Source organism: Pygoscelis adeliae, unplaced genomic scaffold, assembly GCF_000699105.1.
Source record: "Pygoscelis adeliae isolate BGI_AS28 unplaced genomic scaffold, ASM69910v1 Scaffold226, whole genome shotgun sequence".
Taxonomy (NCBI): Eukaryota; Metazoa; Chordata; class Aves; order Sphenisciformes; family Spheniscidae; genus Pygoscelis; species Pygoscelis adeliae.
Window position 1 is genome coordinate 458,558 of NW_008824983.1, and position 5,897 is coordinate 464,454.

A 5,897-nucleotide genomic window follows, 5' to 3' on the forward strand; every position below is an offset into this window, starting at 1 on the left:
AAAATGAAGTTAACAGATTTAGCACTTCAACAATGGTATCACTTTTTAAAGCATTTGTTTGAGGGACACTAGAGGTTCAAGTGAAGTAAGCAACAGCTGTAACCGGCTTTAACACAGTGACCCTCTCCCAAATGATTTTTCTTGCAGGGGTCCCATAAAATCCACCCTCATTTCTATCACAACCATTAGCACAGTGCTAGCAGCATTGAAAAAGCATCCTGCCATCACAGGTCAACTGGGTTTGTTTGCAAATGATTTTATGCCAGTGACCATCCAAGGCATGGAGAGCACAACGTACCAGCAGTCAGGCATTTTTGAAGGGGACACAGTGAAAGGATGAAGGGCAGAGAGAGGATCATGGCAAGTGATGGAGGCAAAAGTTCAATAATCTAGGCCACTGCCCAGACACACTAATTCAAGTTATTCAAAGCTCCCAGGAGTTTCCCTCCTTTGTTTACACTTCCCAGCCCCAGCAAACGAGCTGCTCCTCTCTCTGACCCCTGCGGTGATTATCAGGCCAGACTGAGCCAACACACACAAGGTGGTATCTCTTCACCATCATACTGCCACACCTTTCATTTCTGTCCTACCCAGCCATTCCCTGAGCTGACTTATTTATTTCAGTGCAGGATTCAATGCAGAGGCACCGGTACTGCAGCATACCTGGTAAGGAACGCTGCCCTGCCATATAGGCTCTGCAGCACTGCTCTAACACCTACAGAGGAGAGAGGTTTCCGTTTTCCGTTCCTGCAGCCTCATCAAACTTTTCTGCTGTGAGCACATTACTCAATTCCAAAAAAGTATGACAAAAGCAAGACTGCTGCATGAAGAAAGAGGGGGAGGAAGGAAAGACAGAGATGAGAAAGAAGGTCAAACCACACAAATGTAATTATGCAAAATCCAAAGAGAATGAACTAACTAGTCCCTGAAGCATCCTGGGTGAGAAGCGTAGCCAGGACTGGGTGAGTCTCAGTCATCCATCTAAACCAATGCCTGGTCTCTGAGAGCAGCTACTGTCAGTAATACTGGGCAGACCATTGCCCTGAAGGCAACAGAAACCTCAGCTGTCTAGGTCCACTTACACAAAAGCCAGACTTCTCATTTTATACAATCAAAACTTGGACTATACCCAGAGGCTAAAAAGAAGGGAAAAAATGATAAACAAAAGCTTTTTAGAACCAAATGTTTATTTAAGTGTCAAGTTTTCAATTACTTCTTCCATCTCTGGAAACAGAGGACCTGATTTCCAGAGCTTGATATCAACTGGAAGTGTACATGTCTCCCATCCTAAAAGGTCAGATTTCTTAAACTCCCAAAACAAAGAAGCACTCCAGGCAGTATCATGTGCATCTGGATTCAAGCTATAAAAACTTACGCTCTTTCACATTTTCTTGAGCTCTGCCCCCAGGTTTGTTAAGGAATTCTGAATCATTAGAGACAAGAGTAATTTAAAGTTTTATGTGAAAGCTGAAATTTACTGCTTGGTGCTGGCTCTTGGCATCTAGGGATAAAGTGAAAAGAATTCACAGCACAACAATAAAATGAGAGTGGATGATTACAGACAGGAAGGTGGGGAGACTGAACTATGGTATGTGGTATGATGCAGCATCACTAGTGATGGCATGAATGCGAGGGTGTCACGCCTTGAGGAAAATGAATTCGTTAGGGTTAGAGTTACTCAGCACAATTAAGGAAGTGAATATTTAAGTACCAGGAAAAGCTTAGCTTTGTGAAGAAAAGCGATCAAAGCCATTTCATGGAGCATACAGAGAATACTAGGCAAGTCAGTGGAGGCAGTCAGCATTTTTCTTTCTAATGACGAAGCTGCCTTTGATCCCCAAGCCAAGAGCTGATACATACCACCTTTTCCAGAGTCAGCGGCAATCCTGCCTGTGGCCAGTGATCCCAGGTAAGGTGTGCCTTATGCTGAAGATCTGAACTGAACTGAATTTCAGCAGAAAAATCAATGGCAAGTGCCGAGCTTTTACACACACCATTGAAGGAAGGTATTCCCCCAACTCCACACTCTGTTTCCCTGTGGGTAAGCCAATAGTTCACTCATTCTATAAGCCTGGTGAGAAATCAACATTGCAGATTATTTTTACAAGGTAATCTCGAAAGACTAAAGAAATTTCTTTTATTAATCAGAAGGTATGCTTAACAAAGAGCATGAATTTGCAGCTTGAGCTCAGTCAGAGAGTCCTGTGGGAGACAGTTTCCAAACAGCAAAGAGCAGCCTTCAGGTGCAGTTCACCTCCGCTCTCTCCTTTCTCTATCCTGCAAGCAGCATCCCCTGGTTTGAGATCAGTCCTGCTACAACACTGCAGCCAGGATCCCGCTGTGATGCTGTCCACACCAGAATGCTTTATGCTCAGCCAGGACTACAGGCAGCGGCAGCACAACAGACCGAGGAGCTATAGAGTGATGCTTTTGTCACCCCAACTACAATAAGCAGTACTGAAATAAGAGTTATACTCCCTTTATCCATGCTATAAGCCCATCCCTAGCCTCCACAACCTTTAACAAGCAATGCTAACATTAGATAGAGAGTTTTGGCAAAGGATGAAATCTAGGAATTTTTTAAGATCAAGTTACACACTTTGACTGTAGGCTCAGCTGAGGCCAACTTACACATGTTTTAAGTCACCCAGCTCTGTGTTTTAAGGATTAATAATTTGAAGTTTGCAGAGGCATCATATATTTGCCCAAGTGAAAAAGGGCTATCACACTTTATATGTCAGCAATAATTCTGCTTGCAAAGTTCCCGTAAGGTTTTAACCAATTTAGTGGGGGAAGCATAGACAAGAGCAATCTCAGGACACGCTTATTACAAACACAAGATCCCAAGTGGATTTTCATAGGCTAGACCTGCATGCATGCATATCTGATCCAAAGTTGGCACACTTCACTTGATCTTAAACAAAAATATCGCATTGCGAAATCACTATCTGGTGGCCATTGCATTAGGGGAGAGAAAAACTCAAAAATCTCAGTTCTCTAAACTCAGAGATTTCAGAGGCAGCACTGGAACCACTGCATATAGAAACCACAACGTGAGCGCAGGATCGACACCAGAGGAAAAACCCTATCTCCAAGCAGAAACCAAGTAATCCTAATCCAATTTATATTATATCCAAATCCTAATCTATATAAAGCAAACAAGTGCATTTATTATAAAACAAGATAACTTGTCTGAGCAGTAAGGCAAGCTAATCTGTCTTTCAGTTGTTGGCAATCATGCTGTGCTTTCTGACCTTTGCCTGCAGAAAGCCAAACTTGTTTCCTACTTCTGAAACGTTCTTGCTGTCAATAACTGTTTAATTTGTAACACAGATCTAGCCCAAGGGCGGGGAGGAAATATGTTGATGTAGACTTGACCTCTTGTGATGGCAATGACAGAAGATGTAATAAACCCAAAATTCCCAGAAAAGACTCAATTACCAACAAACCCCATCAGCTCCTCTCTCACAGCAAGATGGGAAAGCAGTTCACCTTTTCTACAGTTTTAAGCTTGTTCTTTGGTGAATGTCTTACCTTCTCTCTGACTGTCTGAAACAAAAGTGTGTTCCTCATCATGAGGAGGAAAAGGCGCAAGATACTCGCTGTGTATATTTACATCAGCATTGTATTACTAACACAGGCATACACAGACAAACAGAGATGACATACATTTTCCCTACTTTTGGCATGCATCATTTACACTATGCAGCACCAGAGTAGTTAACTTTGAGCAAGAGGAAAAGCATATTGGGGGCAGAATACTGACAGAAATACTGTTCTGGATGACCTGTTGAACCCTCTTGCTTCCCTTAATCCCCAAAAGGAGGCTTTCCTGTCTCTCGCTTCCCAGCTCCATGCTACTGCTACGATAAACGCCACATTCCAGCACAATATTTTTTTTTCATCATCACATAAATTTATAGCTTAATGGCTTCAGGGCAGGAAGTCTTCATTTTGTGCCAAAAGAAAGCACATGTAAGCCTAGTTAGCTTGCATAACAGCAAATTTACTGTTCTCAAATGCACAACAGACAGGCCTTCTACAACCTAAGAAAAGGCATGGAGTGACCTTGACCACCACACTTACTAGTGGAGTCAAGTTTCAGCAAAGAAATCAGAAAAATGCTTCAATCCTCCATCACAGATCTACTCTCTGCTGAGAACAAAAACTCATCTAGTTTTCAGCTGAGGCAAATCTCACGCATTCAAGGAAAAGAGATTCCTTCAGTCTGCATTCACTTAGATTGAGGTTTGCAAAGTGTCATCCTTCTTCATAAAGGGTCATTTGGTTGAAAGCACATATCAATGTGGCTAGCAAAAAAAAATAAAATAATTTTTCATGGAACTGGAATATTTCTGGTTCTTAGTCTTCAAATTCTACCACGAAAACAGAAGACAAGTCCAGCTGATCCTACCACATCCACACTCAGGCACCAATGCTACAATGCCAAACTCCAGTCAGTCATCTACACACGCACTGGTTGCCACAGACACCAACCCCCCAGATCTCATGGCATGAAAGTAAGCGCAAGGGTTCCAAATATGTCCCAGCATTTAAGCAATGCAAAGGAAAACAAACACATAAAACTTTATATCAACTGAACCATGGATGTTTTTATTATGCAGAAAGGACTAATAACACTGCCCGAGTTCTGCAATTCAAATGGAAAAGCCAAGCATGGCTGCTCCTACTGCCACACATTCCATAATTCAAGAGCATTCACAAATAATTAAAAAAAAAATTAAATAAATCCATGCCTATTCACTGAGACCTGACAATTTTTGACTCCCCTCTTAGAACACCTATTGCCTAAAGGGGAGAAGCCGCAGCAATCTTCCAGCACACCAATAAATCCAGCCTCAATGCACCACTCTCCCCCCATCCCCCTGCCACATGAATACATCACTTGCTTGTGCTTCAGCTTTTTCTTTGTTTAATTTTTGTTTCCTACACTTTCCCAACTAACCAGAGAGGTGCAGCTGTTCCAGCCTCTCTGAAAAAAACACAAGCAGGAAGGCAGCCCTCCTGCCTACACTCCCGAGCAAAACTTGCACCTGGCAATGTCAAGGTCATGGTTATTTTTCTCTGACCATCAAGTTTCCAAACTGTTTCAACAAACCACGGAGAGGTTTGCACCTGGCAAGACCTCATCCACACACCCCAAATTACAAGCCACCCCCGACTCCAACGCATCCAGCGGTGGACACCCCACAGGAACACGGGTGACACCAGACCCTCCCCGCCTCTGCAGCGTTTCTGACCCCACCACCTTTAACCTCCGCTGAGGAAACCCTGACCACGCATGGCTGCTTTCAGTCTGCTACAGAAGTCAAGCGTCCCATGGCATGGGAACACCCAAAAAATTCAAATCTGGGCCTAGCGCTAGCAGGACAGCCCCTTTTTTTCTTTTTTTTTTTTTTTTTTGCATATGTTTTCTCCCAAATCCCCCAAGGGTGATTTAATGCTGACACCGTTTCCTCCCAGGTCTGGGATTCCCCGAACTCCCCGAAGCGACTCAATAAAAGCAATAAAAGTTTCACGGGGGCGTACAAAACGGGGAAGTTCGCTGGCGAGTATGACCTAACGCATCCAAAATAACCCCAAACCCCAACCCACAACGCCAGGGACGCACCCCAGACGAGCGCTGGCACCCACAAGCGGCTGAAACGCCTCCTCCAGCACTGGACGGTGACAATGTGGCAGTGCAGCTGGAAAACCAGGGTGCACGGCGGGGCCAGGGGGGCAGCGCTGATCCAGACTCGGCAAATACACACATATATATACACACACACACGCGTGTATAAATATATACATATATAAATAAAAGAAGATGAGGGCACCCGTCCCGCCAGGGAAGCCCGCCCCGCGCAGAGGCTGAGGACGGGCAGCAACTCACC